The sequence below is a fragment of the Bidens hawaiensis genome, unplaced genomic scaffold, assembly GCF_021521415.1.
Source record: "Bidens hawaiensis isolate Kalapana, Puna unplaced genomic scaffold, B.hawaiensis_p1.1 tig00015870_1, whole genome shotgun sequence".
NCBI lineage: Eukaryota > Viridiplantae > Streptophyta > Magnoliopsida > Asterales > Asteraceae > Bidens > Bidens hawaiensis.
Genome location: NW_027492420.1, coordinates 303,805 through 321,911, shown reverse-complemented (window position 1 = coordinate 321,911; position 18,107 = coordinate 303,805). Strand labels below are relative to the sequence as shown.

The 18,107-nt window shown below is 40.1% G+C and overlaps 2 pseudogenes across 1 annotated transcript; one reads left to right on the top strand and one right to left on the bottom strand.

Moving 5' to 3' along the window:
- Nucleotides 1–6,869: 6,869 nt before the first annotated feature.
- Nucleotides 6,870–9,596, bottom strand: LOC143549931 (wall-associated receptor kinase 2 pseudogene; annotated as a pseudogene).
- Nucleotides 9,597–11,214: 1,618 nt separating this feature from the next.
- On the top strand, nt 11,215–13,688 carry LOC143549930 (wall-associated receptor kinase 2 pseudogene; annotated as a pseudogene). Its single transcript, XR_013138230.1, has 3 exons — nt 11,215–12,197; nt 12,509–12,679; nt 12,820–13,688. The product of XR_013138230.1 is annotated as a wall-associated receptor kinase 2 pseudogene (transcript).
- Nucleotides 13,689–18,107: the final 4,419 nt, after the last annotated feature.

The following is an 18,107-nucleotide window of genomic DNA, read 5'->3' as shown; positions in this document are numbered from 1 at the left end:
AGAGGACACACTATAATTTTTTTTTTTAATTTGAATAACACAGCTTATATAAAACTTAAAATAATAGGGACATACAACCTACCAAGAAGTAGGGAATAGAAACATACTGACCAGTCAAAAAACACAAAAAAAAAAAAATAAATAAATAAACCAACAACACACCCTCCAAGTTAAACCCGAACCAGAGCCTCCAGTACTCCCCTAAAGACGTCTTTGAGCGAATTGAAAGCACTATAATCGAAGCGTGTCTTTACCTATTTCCTAATGGACCTCATCATCTGTAACATCCCGAAATTTCCAAGTAATATTAATTATGTTACTTAATAATAGAGAGAAAGTTTACCCGGGTTATCAGGAAATAAATAATAGAATAGGAGTTTGTATGGGTCGGGCTAGTGTTGGGTAATGGATGTGGGTTGTGGACTTGGATTAATTAGGATAGGTTAAATGAGAATGGGCCTTAGGTCCATGGGATCTCAGGGATATAAATACCCTAACACCCCAAAATATCTTCATTCTATCTTTATCCAAGCACACTCCACACACACATACACTAACTTCGCCGGAACCGGGCCGAGCCAAGGGAAGAATCGGACTGATCCGAGAGTGAGAGAGGGCGACTAGTTGCGTTAACAAGTTAAAGGAGATCCAAACAAGCCCAAAAAGGTATGATTCTTGATCTTTGAAGTTTAAAGATCCAAGCTTTTTAGTGTTAAGTGACCGGAAATGGTCGGGAAGCGTAGTGGGTGATATTGAACCATAGCGGGGGTGTTAAAATCGCTCGAAATGTTGGACAGAAACCAAACAGCAGGCTGTCTGGGCAACTTCGCCTTCATCTGGGCAACTTCGCCTTCAAGCGATGAACTTCGCCTGCAAGCTAAGTTCGCCTGATGAACTTCGCCTGCAAGCTAAGTTCGCCTGATGACAAGTTCGCCTGAGGTTTAAGTTCGCCTGATGACAAGTTCGCCTGAGGTTTAAGTTCGCCTGATGACAAGTTCGCCTGAGGTTTAACTTCGCCTAAAGCTAAGTTCGCCTGAGGTTTAACTTCGCCTAAAGTTAAGTTCGCCTGAGGTTAACTTCGCCTAAAGCCAAGTTCGTTTAGAAAATAAATTAAAAATCTAATGAAAAATGTGTTAAGACAGTTAATGTAAATAAAATTTTTCATTAAGCTCGACCCCAGCCAGGGGCTCTGCCCCTTGGACCCTGCTAGGGGCTGCCGCCCCTAGACCCCGCTGCCAGGGGCGCTGCCCCCGGACCCCCGTTCGTTGTGGGAAGTAGTTATGACTGGAAAGATGATATGAGTAGTGATAGTTGTTTGATACGTGTACTTGTTATACAGTCAGCCGTGCACAGCTGAAGAAAGGGATTACGATTAACGGTGAACGTAACCGTGTTCAGGTGAGTTTCTAGCCCCATTCCTTGTTATGTTTTCGGGGCTGTGTGCATACTCGATGTGTTGTTAATACATTTATCCTAAGTGATAAGTGTATGTCATATGTGATATGTGTGATAGATATGAATGATTGTTTGTCGGTACACGAACGATCTTCGGATATTGCGCGTACTGTCAGGTTAAAAATAAAGGTACGAATATTATATATCGTAGATGTATGAATATTTCAAATGAATACTTGTCGGGGCGTGAACGATCTTCGGATATTGCACGTAACGACAAGGGGTATGGTTGTTAAATGAATGAGGTAAAGAATGCCTAGAGTGTTCTTATGTTATAATGTAAGTATGTGTATTTAGGTACACGAATGGCATGTGAGTTCTACGTTTGACATAGTAAGTTAGGATGGCAAATCCCTCTAGCTTCTGTCAGACATAGACTCGGCTGGTGATGGCGTAGTTAAGGACTGCGAGCCTTATACGTGAAGTAGATGATATATGTAAACGTAGATGAGGACTGCGAACCTCGTACGTGCTATGAATTAGGTTGCAACATAGGGAAGGACTGCGAACCATGTACGTGTTGTGGATGTATTTCAGCATAGGAAAGGACTGTGAACCTTATACGTGCTGATTTTGTAGCATAGGGGAGGACTGCGAACCTCGTACGTGCTATGAATTAGGTTGCAACATAGGGAAGGACTGCGAACCTTGTACGTGTTGTGGATGTATTTCAGCATAGGAAAGGACTGTGAACCTTATACGTGCTGATTTTGTAGCATAGGGGAGGACTGCGAACCTCGTACGTGCTATGAATTAGGTTGCAACATAGGAAAGGACTGTGAACCTTGTACGTGTTGTGGATGTACTATGGTATAGGGAAGGACCGCGATCCTTGTACGTACCATAAATGGTGAACATAGGTAAGGACTGCGAACCTTGTACGTGTTCACGACCTTGAGTACAGGTATAGACGGTGAACTATGAACGTACTCTCGGTAGACTGAGGTTAGTGATTGTAGATATGTATGTATGTATGGTAGCAAGTATGTATGTAGAACAGAAGGGTAACTAGTGAAGTATGGATATGTATCTACGGATATGTATGTATGTGTATGTATTGTATGGCGTTCGATTAACTAGAACTCACTCAGCGTAGCTGACTTTTAGTATGCACGCAGGTGAGCTGATTATAGAGTTAGCATGAGGATGACACACAGCATGGATTGAACGGCTGGCATCTGAAGAAAGAAGTAAAGATGTTTTAAATATAAAGTTTTGTGTTATGGTATTAAAGAAAAGATTTAATGTTTTGTAACAAATGATTGATGTTTTATATTCCGCGAAAAGTTTTAATAAACTCTGATTTGAAGAACTGTGTTTATGAGTAAATCCGACGCTAAAGTAGGGTCACCGGGTTCGGGGCCTTACATCATCTCGAAGGGCCATGCGGTTTTTAACTACCAAATATTTACATGCACACAAAGGTTGTCACAAGATACTTTCTCGTCAGGGTGGGAGGGGCACTCTACTCGTCCCCACCGAGTTCGTCTGGGTTCCCTAGCACACCGTCAAAGGTAGTGTGAGTTCATCAAACGAGTAGGATATCTGAGTTCTACTACTTGGAGCGTGGTAAAATATTAATTCCACATTTTACTGAAAATGATAAGACGGTGATGAGGATATCCCATTTTTAACCAAAAGAACTAAATTTAATAAATATTAATAGAATGTAGAGTTAAATACCTTTTACCCACCTCTATGGTTAACGGGTGGATGCATTTTGCAACTCCCATTTTGAATTTAAGCCACCTGCCCCCCCCCCCCCGACATCTTCAATTTGATGCAGTTTGAGCTCAGTTGTCGCCTCAACTTTTAAATTCTTTTTTAACAGTCTCAAAAGATCATAATACCCCCTCCATTTTGTGTCCCCGTGGTCGATGTTAAAAAATTTGCACCCCTATTGCTCTCCCTCCAAAACTAAAATTAATTGAAGTTTGACTTTGATTCGATGCTTGACGTTTTCGTTTGACTTAAAAAAAATGCATGCTCGACTCTTTTTAAATCTCTCTTTTACCCAACTGACTTTCAATTTGACTCGATAATACCCCTTGACCCGATTGACCTCATAATATGACCAATCTAATAACTATTGACTTCAATCTATGTACCTAAGAACTATACTTTGACCCGTTAATCTGACTATGTTAAAGCCACTATTGACTTCAATTTGACATACATAATTAACTAATTTAACTTCAGGGTATATAACCAAGAACTATACTGACCCAACTGGCTGTATAATGACCAAACCTGTTTATGACATATAGCCTTACCTGTACAAAACTAGAGCTTGTTTTTTTTGGAATCAAATCTATATGTGTGTGTGTGTGGTGTTCTTAATGCAATAACTTTTATATATGTGAAGAAACACTAGGAGACCCCGGTAGATTACGGATAATCTTAGGGTTAAGTAGATGTTTCCCACGAGGGTTATGTCCGGCAAAGATGGTTATTCTTCTAGACCTGCAAAACAGACACCGTGAGCTCGTCACTGAGAAGGGGGGGTTCCTCCTTGTGACCACCCTCCGGCGTGAGAATCAGACTAGATTGCTCTGAATATAAGCGTATATTAAGAGAAATAGCTAGAGAAGATAAGATAAGATAAGATCCCGATACCGTTCCAAGGTGTTGGAGTATTTATAGCCGAAGGTAGGTTTCCAAGCAGGTACGGCCAGCTGTATAATATTTCTTTTCCACCAACTACGGGCTATGTACGTGCCACGATGGGAGTTGGTGGGTAGGCAGCGGCTGATAGTGACATGGCCGACTGTATACTATTCCTTTTCCACCAACTATGGGCTATGTACGTGCCACGATGGGAGTTGGTGGGTAGGCAACGGCTGATAGTGACATTTTGTACTAGAGCGTGCTCCTCCTCGTACTATTGTCGGTGAGCTGTCACCCTATGATTGGTTCATGGGCTGCTTTGGTCAGATCTTGTCTATTTTGTCCATACCTTGGCAGGTATAGTACAAAAGATCTTCCAGAAGCGTACGGACTGGCTCTTTTGGGCGGGAATATTCCCGCCTTGCTCATTCCTTCTTCAGGTGACATTGCTGAAGTATGAGTTAGTGCCTTATGTGTGTAGCCTTACTGTTAGTGCGGGTAGCCTTCCTTCTTGGCTTGTACTCATAGCTGCGGGAACAGGCAGGGTTCTGTACCAAGGGAGGCTTTCCTGCGGGAACAGCTGGCTTACTGCGTGTAAGGTCTTCATCTCTCTGAGCATGGTGGGTCCGGCGGAACTAGTTGGTCTATGCGCAGACGTACCTCATCAAGGTGTGTCTTGCGGGTCCAACTGGGCTTTGCGGGGACCTACCTCTTCAAGTCCCCCCAGTCCATTGTTCTTCTCATGAATTGTTAATGAGGTGAACTTTTGGACTTTAAGCAAGGGGTTTTTAAAGAGGTTTTTGTTTTTTAAGGTTTTCCGTGGGGATTCTTTCCGCAGTTTTCCTAATGTCACTTGCAGAAATTCCCGACTTTTCTGCCTGATCTTTGGTTATGATGCGGGTAGGTGTTTAACCTCTTCGCAAGTCGGGAGCGTTGAGTTTCATTTGTATAGGCTCTTCACTAGGTTTTAGTAGTTTTGGACATAGTGATCAGTTATGTTAAACCACCAATTCCGCCTTGAAGTTTCACACAAGCTAGTTCTCAACGTTCCCGCCATGCGGAGGTGTTATTTCCCTTTCCGCAAGCATGGCCCATAAGATCCTTCTTGGCTTCAATTCCCTGCAAGTGCTAAGTATGTGAAGGGTTTCGCCTTGACACTGTACCCGTACTTGTCTTATGGTTTTTGCTTCCCAAGGTAAGGGGGTATATTCCCTCTTATTCTTGAATCTTTTTTGAATCTTTTTGAAATTTGAAGAGTTGGTGAAAGGATAAGAACAGTCCAAACGGTTGAAGTGACGTTGGCGTCTCCTGACGGTTTCTTCTGACAGTTTCAGGACGTGCAGGAAGTTATGGCGACGTGACAGTATATGGTCATTTCAGACGCTTTTTCAGGCGCGTGGGCGCGAGTTTTCGGGCGCGTGGGCGCGAATTTTACGACACGCGTCCTTTCGACAGCTGTTGCCAGCTTGCTCTTTTCCACGTGTCGCCGTTTTATTGCACCTGCGCTTTCTCTCTCCTCCGCATTAAATTCATCGCATTCATTGCGATGAGTATATAAAGGGGGGAGAGGGTGCATTTCAATTCACATCTTCACTTCACTCTTCTTCTAAGCGATTTCCAGCGAATACTCTAACTTTTCTGTCGAGCATTCTCCTGAAATCGTTCTCTTTCATACTCAAAACATGTCTTCTATTCATGATCCTGAGGTTACTGCGGAGGAGTCCGATGTATACCCCGAGAACCCGATGTCCGCGTCTGACAAGGACGACAAGAGTACTGCTGGTGAGTGCCAGTGTGCTCTTTCTGTCGATCTATACAACTATATCGTCAAGAAGTTCATGCTCGATCCTTACGAGCCTGAGTTTCCGGAGTCTCACCAGACGGTGTATGATGCCCCCAAGGGCAAGATAGGGGTTTATGCCTCATTCTTCATGTATGGGAATCTCAGATTCCCATTAACGAAGTTTGTATACCGTGTTTTGGAGAAACACGGTGTACACTTGACGGAGGTACACCCAATGGCGATCGCTAAGGTCCGCCATTTCGAATGGGTGTGCCACATTTTGGGCATCGAGCCCCGTGTAGACCGCCTGATGACCTTCTACTCCTAGAGGTGCATCCAGGGCTGGTATACCTTGGTCACTCGGATCAAGGGTTTGAAGATCTGCGCTACCGAGCGCAGTCTTCGGTCTTGGAAACGGGAGTTCTTCTACATCTCTGCCCGCATCGTCCCCATTGCGATGACGTTCAAGAACGGGAGAGCACTCCCCAACCTTCACGCCTCCAACTATCAGGAGACGGAATGGTTTGTACTCATAGCTGCGGGAACAGGCAGGGTTCTGTACCAAGGGAGGCTTTCCTGCGGGAACAGCTGGCTTACTGCGTGTAAGGTCTTCATCTCTCTGAGCATGGTGGGTCCTGCGGAACCTGTTGGTCTATGCGCAGACGTACCTCATCAAGGTGTGTCTTGCGGGTCCAACTGGGCTTTGCGGGTCTAACTGGGCTTTGCGGGGACCTACATCTTCAATATGCATTATTAATTGGATTATAAGGTACTGTCTTAGAAACAATGCATATTGAATTATGTTTGTATATATATAAGCCAAAAGGTTATAAATAATATTATACAAACTATACAAGGTACACATTTATATATAAGAGTTCATAAGGACTTGTCATGATAAACTGTTTCAACACAAAGAACACGACACGAATCAAGATACATACTTCTTGCAATTTGGGTAAATTGTCATCGGTTATTCTCATAGAATCAAAAATATAACAAGGAATCTAAAACTTAACGCGGTTTACTTTCTTTGAAACTCATATGGGATTAACGGGACTTCATAAAGGTCAGATTGCTCAACTTCTAAGATCAAGCTTCTTGATTCTTCATGTGTTTGCTGTTGGTTCCAAGGATGAGTTTTAAACTTCTTCAAACCCTCTAACTCCATTGCAACCTCTTTCATAGTAGGTCTATCATTTCCATGTAAGTTAAGGCATCTTTTCACAAGCTCACCTGCTGCTTGTAACTGCTCAAGCGTTCCTTCTCGTAAAACTCGTGGTTCAACTATTTCGAACAAGCGGTTTTCTTTTATCGCGTTGACAAAGTATGTTGCTAAATTCTTATCATCATTGGTTCTATCCGCAGAAAGCGGTTTTTGTCCGGTTATAAGTTCTGCTAGGACAACTCCAAAGCTATACACATCACTCTTGTCAGTTAGTTGGCTTGTGTAGAAGTATTCATGATCAAGGTATCCTAGTGTGCCTTGGACTAGTGTAGTGACTTCATCATGATCTAACGGGACTAACCTTGAAGCACCAAAATCAGAAATATTTGTAGTGTAATTAACGTCTAGTAATATATTGGTAGACTTAACGTCTCTGTGTATGATAGGTGTAGCGGCCTGTGAATGAAGGTATCCGAGTGCATCGGCAGCCTCTATAGCAACTCTTAACCGGTTTTCTCAGGATAACCAACTCCTTCCACCCGATCTATCATGAATGTGATAGAAAAGTGTGTTATTCGAGATAAATTCATAAACTAGTACCGGGACCTCCTCTTCCAAACAACACCCTAATAGCTTTACGACATTTCGATGTATGACTTGTGTAAGGATCAAGACTTCATTAATGAATTGTTCCGATTGGGTCGTGTCCACTAGCTTAGATTTCTTTATTGCAACGACACGCTTATCTGGCAAAATTCCTTTATACACTACACCATAACCACCCCGACCAATAATTCGTTCCTCAGAATAGTTATCAGTCGCTTTCCGAAGCTGTTCACTGCTAAACATAATCACCGCCTCACTACTTCCTGGTGCGTTGAGTTTTTGTTTCAAAAACACACCCCCATTTTGCTCAAAGAACTTTTCTCGCAGCTTGATTAATTTCCTCTTCCTAACGCCAAAGAAAATTCCAATCATTCCGGATATTAGTGCCACGAAGCCAAACACTAGAGCTACATGTGAAATTACAGGAAAAATAATTTCATCAATTGCAGTGACTATGAATCAGTCTGGTTTTAGAAAAGATAAATAAAGGCATGCCATGAGATGTTTCCGTTTGATTATATTGATGGGTATGTACACTAGTTAATTCCTATGTCATATATTTTTTTCCTTTTATTATAAATCCTTAAAAGAATAATGAAGAATTACCTAATGTGAATACTGTAACAGGAAATTTTGAACCATTAGCAATAGGTCGACAACCATCTGGCGTTTTTGCATCTCCGGTGTATCCTGGCTTACATGTACAATTGTAACTCCCTGCTGTATTAACGCAATCCCCGTAACAGCTGATGTTGACTTTATCATCACACTCATTGGATGTCTAGAAAATAAATTAAGACTGAGCAGTTTACTAGCCAACTATATAAAATAATGCAGATGATGTAGAAAATGAATACAAAATGACAACAATTGTAGGTAGACTATTTCAAGAGGTATATATTATACCTATATGTTGACAAATTATAATACAACTTAACATTCAATAAATGTCATATCAGAACCTTTTTGTATTCGCATTAGGTGAGCCCGCGGGCCAATTAGGTATATATTGTAATGCATTATTCATTAATAATCAGTCAGTCTTTTACCATCTTACATTTTGAATTGTAACAGAAGTTAAAATGAAATACACATACCGTGGCAGCCTGGATTAAGATAAGGATTTCCTTTGTAACCATTATTGCAGCTGCAACGATACCCCCGATGTCTGTATCAATGCACGAGCTATTACCCTTGCACTCATTAGCCTCTTTGCAACTGCGGTTGCTTTCGATAACCCACTCAAGCACCGTGGACACCATGGTCTGCACCCTCGTATAAAACTCGGAAGCATTGGCTAAATCCCGTACACCACGAAACTGAAAACTTTCTACCTCACCCAAAAATGCAAAGCCGCAAGGATTGAAGGACACGACACGTGTATGGTTTCTTAATGTGAGAAGCGTAGCGTTATAAGTTTTGAGACCCTTTGGTATTGCAGTCTGACAACAACCGATTCCTGTGCAGTAGCCATCAGGCACATCGCTCGACTTACTGCATAAACCCAAACAACCACTAGCGAAATCACCTCCGTTTGACCCTTGGATCAAAGCAAAATCATCGCACCCGATGACCGTGAATTTATTCCTTTGGGAAAATGCAAAAGGCGTACCCTCTAACTTAGTCCACGCTAAATTATCGAGCGTGACACCCCCAGACCGGTTGTAACATCTTGAAGCAACAAAATTGGTGATCCACATCTCATAATCTGAAATCTTGTGTATTTCAAGGTTTCCGGATCTGATAAATAGCTTTGGCGGGTTGTAAGTTGAGTTACAGGTCAGGTCAAACGTGTCGTCTTTGGAACAACACCAATACCGAAAGGGTATGAAACTGTCAAATTCCCGCATTGTGTTTGGCAGCCTGGCTTTGCGGTGGCCATTGCCAATTGTAACTTTGTATACAGAACAAGTGGGAAAAGAAGAAGCATGTTGCAACTTTCTTCTTGTTGTGTGATCAAACAACTTTTATTGGAGAAATTTATAGATGATTACAAAATAGACTTTATAAGTTTAAAATAGTATATCACTGACTTTGAAAAGTAAATGATTCCTCTAGTTTTTTGAAAACTAATATTCTTTCATTTCTAGATCGTCAACGGAAAGATATTGAAGTTTTCTGTAAAAAAAGTTGTTATAAACATTTTTTTTCCAATTATAAACCTTAATATTTGTAAGATTTTTTTCTTGAAACAAGATTTTCTATAGGTAAAATGCAGACAAGTTATGTTCAAAGGAATCATTAATAAAACACGCGGAAATAATACAATATCGAAAAGGATTGAGGATTGCAGATCCCTGCAAGGCTGCAACCTTATTTAAGTAATTATACACACACATACTAATGAAGTTCGGTGGTTTAGTCGAATAAATGTGACACCGTTAACAACTGTACCAGTTAGAAATAGAATTCATATATGGGTCATGCAACCCATGAGCTAATTGTCACCTAATATTACTTATTAAAACATAGTACTTTCACTTTCGATTTCTTCATTTTTTATGTTTTCTGAACTCTTCCTTAATAATCAATCTCTTGCTCCTATAACCTGTTGTGTGGATTTACATATGCAAAACAAACAAGAACAACTACTAGAAAACAAGTCATTTTCACACAAAAATTTCCTACAAATTTCCTACAACAAGTAGTTTCAACATATTTCCAACAAAAAAACAAGCTCCAACTTTGCTACAATAAACAAAACAGTTTTTGTAGGAAAGTTATAGGAAGTTTACAACCACATGTTTTTGTAGCAATTTTGTAAGAAAAGTTGTTGGAAAATGGTTGAAAATGATATTCAAGCATGTGTTTTACCGACAACTTTTTTGTTGAAAAATTGTTAGAAACTGGATTTTCCAACAAATTTCCTACAATTCAGTTGTAGAAAAACACCTCTTTTTCTAGTAGTGAACTTCGTAGACATAAAATTCGATGGCAAATGTCTTAACTAGGTACCCTTTACAATCCATCATATAAACATAACTAGGTAAAAAATTGGCAATTCAATTTAAATAGTAAATCATTACCAACCAACCGACCAACTAATACATTGGAATTTGGTAATTACTCGCATTTATCCGCTCATGTGCGAAACAACATTTATTTATCTAACTGAAAGAAAATTATTAGTCTTTTTATCATAAAAAATGTTTTGAATATGATAGAAGACATATTTAAAAGTAGTAGACTTAGTCTGCTAACAGAACAAAATTTTATTATATTAATTTTCCATGTTGAATGAAGTAGATACAAATGTCATGAGATAAATTTAAACTTTTATAAAGCATAATGCCCACAAAACTGAAGCATCTAATTTGTTAGCTCGTTAATTTTCACAAGAGCTGGTAAAACACTTAGAAATTAGAATTATATCATCTTCAACTTAATATATATTTAGTGGATCATGAGCGAGTTGGTTTTACATTACATCTTGTTGAAGATGACAAGCTGGAAGCAAAATTAGAAAAGTCTCTTATATTAGATGTGATTATTGATAAGGAAATATATTAAATACTATTGACTTATGGTATATAAGCTTTCAAGCATATGTGATAGATATTTTAGTTGCGTACAACTTAAAGGTCCAAATCAAAAAATTTAAAGCCTACTTGTTAACTAATGTCTTAAATGTATAGGGTCCATGAATAACTTAATAGTCAACAGATACATCGAACCACTTGGTTGCAACCACACTATATAAATTGCTACAAAATAAAATTGTATTACCACACTAGAGAAATATGCTTTTCCATTTTGTCCTATGTCTGATTATATTTCCTTATTATACAAAAAGTTCCACCTTAAAGGCTATGAACAACATCGGAAAGCCAGGGTGTCTAACCCAGTGCGGGAATCTGACAGTTCCGTACCCTTTCGGTATCGGTAAAGGCACGGGTTGTTCTCTAGACGAGTCGTTTTATGTGACTTGTAACAAGTCTAGTGCAGAGCCGAAATTATTCCTCCAATCAAGTGACATACAAATATACAGTATTTCAGATACAGAATTCCGCATAGGGTCGGATGTTGCTTATAAGTGCTACAACGAAGACAAGAGTCTAAGTTGGGATTACCAAGGGCGGTATTCGATAAGTCCATTCAGTTTCTCTTCAAAAAATAAGTTCATAGTTCTCGGGTGTGATGACTATTCTTTGATCAAAGGTGTAGGCTTTTCGGGTGGCTGTTTTGGGTTGTGTAGCGAAGCACAACACGCACCAGATGACGGGCAATGCTCTGGAATGGGTTGTTGTGAGACATCTATACCGAAGGGACTCGACAACTATAATATCACACTTTCCTTTAGAAACCACACTGATATTTGGTCTTTCAACAGTTGTGGTTACGCGATCCTTGCTGAGGAAGGCAGTTTTAAGTTTCAAGGTGCGCGTGATTTAACGGGCGAATGGAGTGTTTGGGAGAGGATATGGGCTACTGTCCCTGTGGTGGTGGATTGGGTGGTTGCAGGGAATTGCTCCGAATGCAAAGGAAACAGTTCATGCATTAAGGTAGACGGCCGCGGGTATCGTTGTAAATGCAACAATGGTTACCAGGGTAACCCTTATCTTGATCCGGGTTGCCAAGGTCAGTTTACTTTTCAAAATATCAAAATCATTTTCAACATTTATGACAAGTGTTGTTACTTGTTTACATCAAAAAATAAATGGGGGCCAAACACATCTAATTTATGTTATAGTACTTTATTTTGCTTTAAAAAAATGTGTTGATTAAGATTATCTTATTATTTGAGATTCAATAATTAGATTAAATCATCATTTTTCTATATCACATATAATATTGCAATATATTGAAACAATTAAAATATCATATTCATTATGATCATATATGTTTTGTGCTTTCTTTGAAAAGGCTATTTATTTTTTCTTTGCTTTTAGATATCAATGAATGTGAAGATCCAGGAACCAACCCTTGCTATGGTGATTGCATGAACACTCTAGGAGGTTACACATGTAGTTGTCCATCAGGATCTTTTGGTGATGCAAAAGTAGTAAATGGGTGTCACTATGCTAAAGAATCAAAATATTCTTCAACCATATACATTATAGGTATTTCTTTCATCAACGTATGAATATGGTTTCATGTATATATGTTCACTAGTACAATCAATCTTTTAAGATCCCTTTAAGATTCCTTAAAAACATGTTACTAACTGAAGTGTTTTCATTAATTTTACTTTCACGTGTAGCACCGGTGTTTGGCTTGTTAGTAATACTATCAGTCATAGTGGGGATTTTCTGTGGTATAAGGAGGAAGAAGCTAATGACCCTAAGAGAAAAGTTCTTTGAGCAAAATGGAGGCGTTTTGTTGAGACAAAAGATCAATTCGCAAGGGTCACATGAGGCAATGGCTTTGTTTAGCACTGCACAACTTCGCAAGGCCACCAATAATTATTCTCAAGAAAACATCGTTGGCCGTGGTGGCTATGGTGTTGTTTACAAGGGTGTTTTGTCTGATAAACGTGTAGTTGCAATAAAGAAATCTAAAATAGTGGATGGGAGCCAAACAGAGCAGTTCATAAATGAAGTGTTAATCCTTACACAAGTAATCCATCGGAATGTGGTAAAGTTGTTGGGATGTTGCTTGGAAGGGGAAGTTCCTATACTAGTTTATGAATTCATCTCCAATAACACTCTTTTCCATCACATTCATTCTAAATTCGGTGGAATGAGTTGGTTTTCCTGGGAGAATCGATTGAGAGTAGCTATAGAAGCCGCTGGTGCATTTGCATACCTTCATTCAGAAACTATTATGCCAATCATACATAGAGATGTCAAGTCTACTAACATTTTACTAGATGAAAACTACACAGCAAAAATTTCAGATTTTGGTTTATCAAGGCTAGTCCCGTTAGATCATGGACAAGTAACTACTCTTATTCAAGGCACATTAGGGTATTTGGATCCAGAGTACTTCAACACAAGCCAGCTAACTGAAAAGAGTGACGTATATAGCTTTGGAGTGGTCCTTGCAGAACTCATAACAGGGAAAAAACTGAAAAGAGTGACGTATATAGCTTTGGTTGTCGAATTGGGATGTATTCTGATATCTATCTAGTTATTATCTTATTGCAAGCCTTGTTTATTCATGTAAATAAAATCTTTGTTGTTGAAAGTAAAAAGTTAAACGTCTGATACGCATAGTCCAAGTCTCAGTTTTCTTTCTACCAAACCAGCCTACGTAACTACTTCGCCCAATATTATAAAACCTTGGTCGTGCCCTCTTTTTATGTTTATAGTGTATTGTAATCCAGATAATATTGAATGTGGCTAAGGGAATCAAAGCAACAATGATACAAAGGATACTAATAATGAAAGTTGTAAACAGTCTACACAAAACTTTAGTTTCAAAGGCAGAAAATGCAAAGACACAACAAAAAGTCACAATAACCCCCATGAAAGGCACCTATACACCCCTCTACAGTCTACTCCTCTAGACAATCTATGCTCCAATACAACGCTAAGGCTAAGTATAACACAAATGTAGGAAAAAAATAGAGCCTAAGACAGGTAGGTCTGCATGTTCATTAAATGTACATAACTAACCTTAAACCGACGTGCCAAAAACTCATATCTCCAATCTTGTTTTCATAGAGGTGCAAGTCCGGTTAATTTATTCATCTCATGTCAATTTGGGTTGGACTTTTGCTCCTCCTCCCCTCCACTAGAGTTGTCACTTGCCAACTCTTGAAATACGCAGACCATCTCAATTTCTTTTTCCTCGTCTTATCCATGATAAATACCCTCTCAGTTTATGACAAAAGTAAAACTTTATTTCTTATACAATTCGTCTCACCCATCCACCTCAGCTTTCTATATTCGATTGCCTCCCGCTTTCGCAATAGACACTACTAAAGCGAAATTAAAAATAAAAGTCAAAACAACAAATGAATAGACGAAAAGCTATTTACTCATTTGTTGTTTACTTAGCATGACAAAGTAGATGTGAATGACGATGTCTATATATAGTAATTAACAAGGTCAGTCATTTTTTAAAATGATGTGCTATTTTCTATTATTTTTGTAAGATTAACTTGTTATAAAATTGGATATTGTGACATCTATACATGATACATGCTACACCAGTTAACCCTGTCGGAACACCTGATGTAACAACTAATGAATTACTTAAATACAATTTGAACGATTGACCTTTTCATAATTATTATTTCATGCATTAATTAATTCACACTATAAATTTAATGTGATACTATGGATGTATGTATGGATGTATGTGTATGTAGGCGTGTGTATGTAGGTATTCACTACATATGAAATTAAGTTTCAAATGAGTCACTCATCGACCTTCATGTAAGATTCTAAACAGAGATCCATCAAGTCATCAACTCATCTTTCATCAATTGTTAAAATATGTATCTGCATGGATTTTGGGTTATCATGCACATCTATAAAAATATAACTTGTCGCTCTTTGTCCTCGTCAAAATGCTCATGAACATGTACTATAATGTGTTTCACCTTATCTTTATGAAAGTTACATGGCAATATAGGCGTTAGGAGCTTCAACGGGCAGGAAGAACATGACAAGGAAATAGAATTTTGTCTTTATGATCATGATGGGGGGAGGCCATTTGCTCGTCGTTAGGCGTGATTAGATGGTCCTAGTAGTTGGTTATTTTCATCACTACAAGAAATTGGGGTGTTTATCCACACATAATTTACCTACACATGCCAATGTGTGGGTAGACACCTACACATTTTTGCTTATGTGTAGTTAATGGTTGAGGATATCTTTTTCATTACTAGTAACACTTAATATATGTTGGTAATACCTTTTAGCCAAACTTGTCACTGATGGAAAATTTTCCTTCCGAAATTGACAATGAATTTTATATTAAATTACCAAAACATGTGGCCATTTTTTATTATGTGTAGGTAAATTATCTACACATACATTAAAAACTAATATATATGTGGGTAATTGATTATGTTTATCAACACATAATATTTGTAAGTAAATATGTAGATAAATTAAAAAAAAAGTAAAAATTTATTTTTTTATGCAAATGACGTGGAAAAATAAATGGCTACACATATTTGAAAATGTACAATACGTGTAGTTAATTGGTACATATAACTTAGGTAAATAATTATAAATTTATGTTTTATAAATAACTTGGCAAACTAAATATCTACACATAGTTAAAATGTATAATATGTGTAGATATTGAATAAACACACCATAAGAAAAGGCGCAACGATCAGGGACTAAATTACTTTGTGCATTATTGATCAGTTATGGTTGGCTAGTGAAGAGGTAGGTCCCAGCAGAGCCCAGTTGTACCCGCAAGACTCACCTTGAACAGGGACGTCTGCGCAATGACCAACTGCTCCCGCAGGACCCACCATGCTCAGAGATTACCTTACGCGCAGTACCCCAGCTGTACCCGCGGGGAAAGCCTCCCAATGGTGAAGTACCCCGCCTGTTCCCGCAGTTGCGGATACAAGCCATCAGGGAAGGCTACCCGCACTAATAGCAAGGCTACACGCACAAGGCACTAGCTACTTCAGTAGTCACATGAAGGAATGAGCAAGGCGGGAATACTCCCGCCTAAATGAGCCAGTCCGTATGCTTCTGGAAGATCTTTTGTACTATACCTACTAAGGTATGGGCAGAACAGACGATCTGACCAGGACAGCCCATGAACCAATCACAGGGTGACAGCTCACCGACAACAGTACGAGGAGGAGCACCCTCTAGTACTGTTTGTTACTATTAGCCGCTGCCTACTCACCAACCTTACTATGGGACGTGCGCAGCCTACAGTTGGTGGAACAGTGCATAGCCGGCAGTAAAGGAACAGTGTACAGCCGACCTTGTTACTGTCGGCCGTAGTCTATCCACCAACCAGCATGGCCTGTGCGTAGACCACTGTTGGTAGAACAGGAATACTATTCAGCCGGCTGTACCTTCTAGGAAACCTACCTTCGGCTATAAATACTCCAACACCTTGGAATGGTAAGGACATCATCTGATATCTCATTCTTATCTAGCAATCTCTTAATATACACTTATATTCAGAGCAATCTAGTCTGATTCTCACGCCGGAGGGTGGTCACAAGGAGGAACCCCCCCTTCTCAGTGACGAGCTTACGGTGTCTGTTTTGCAGGTCACCTGAAGAATAACCTTCTCTGCTGGACCTCATCCTCGTGGGAAACATTACTTAACCCCCAGATTATCCGTAATCTGCCCCGGGTCACTTAGTGTTTCTTCATTGGCGCCATCCGTGCATAAAAGCTAGAACTAATTCTTAGTTTTTTCAAAATTTCTGAAGAAATGGTTAACGTTACTCCGGTCCCAAGGCCAGTAAGCGACCAAGAAACCCCGGTAACCACAACCCCAGCAACTGGGGGGAACACTGGCGGTTATACAAATCTTACGAACACTACCCCGGTTACCCAAGCCGGGGCAAGTGCAGTAAATATTCCACTGGGGTTCACTGATGCCCAGTTGGAGAAACGAACGAGGGTCCCTCGCCAAACACTAGATCAAGTAAAGGCGTGGGCCGAAGCACGTCAGAAAGAGTTCCAAGCTGAGTTGGATGAACGCTTGCGTTCAGTTCAACAGGCTGACGAATTCGGCAGTACTCGCCAACATCTCAATATGAACAGTGAGTGCGAGTACTCAGACGATGAGCGGGAAGAATCCGATACCGACGCAAACCCTCGCCATAAGGCAAAAGGGAAGCGTAAGGAAACGGACTTCCAACCGACAAGGAATTTAGGGGAAGCCTTTAAACCAACGAATGCGGAGAGAAACCCGCGTGACTTCTCCAAAACCTTTAGACCAACTGCTGCAAATGCAGGAAAGTCAAAGTTCGCAAGGGACATTGCGGAAGCAATCGCCCCGAGAAGTGCCAAACAAATGTCCAACATCGGCACTTATGATGGTCTATCCGACCCAGACGACCACTTGAACAGATTCATTGCGGGGGCAACCGTCAGTAACTGGACGGAACCCACGTGGTGTTATATGTTCCAGATGACTCTGGTTGGAGCGGCCAGGGCATGGTTCGATCGTTTACCGGTCCACCACATATATGATTGGGCGGACTTTCAGAACAAGTTCAGCCAACACTTCAGCCAGCAAAGGAAATATACTGAAGAACAGTGGACGATCCTCAACTGCGTTAGAGAGGAGGATGAATCTTTACTAGACTTCATCACTCGCTTCAACTCCAAAAAGCTAAGTCTGGGCAACATAAGTGAAGATCTTGTTCGCGCCGCTTTCATCTAGGGCGCCGAATACCCAGAGCTTATCCGCACATTGACGGGTAAGGACGGCATGCCATCCACATGGGATGCCATCATGACGGCGGCCAAGCGCTTTGCCGAGACGGAGAAGCAACTGGGAAGGGATTTTCCCCAGAGTACACACCTCTACACGCAAAGGACTAGAGAAAACAATGTTCGGATCGCCCGGCAGAACAAAAAGAGGAAGCTAGGTATTTGGCAG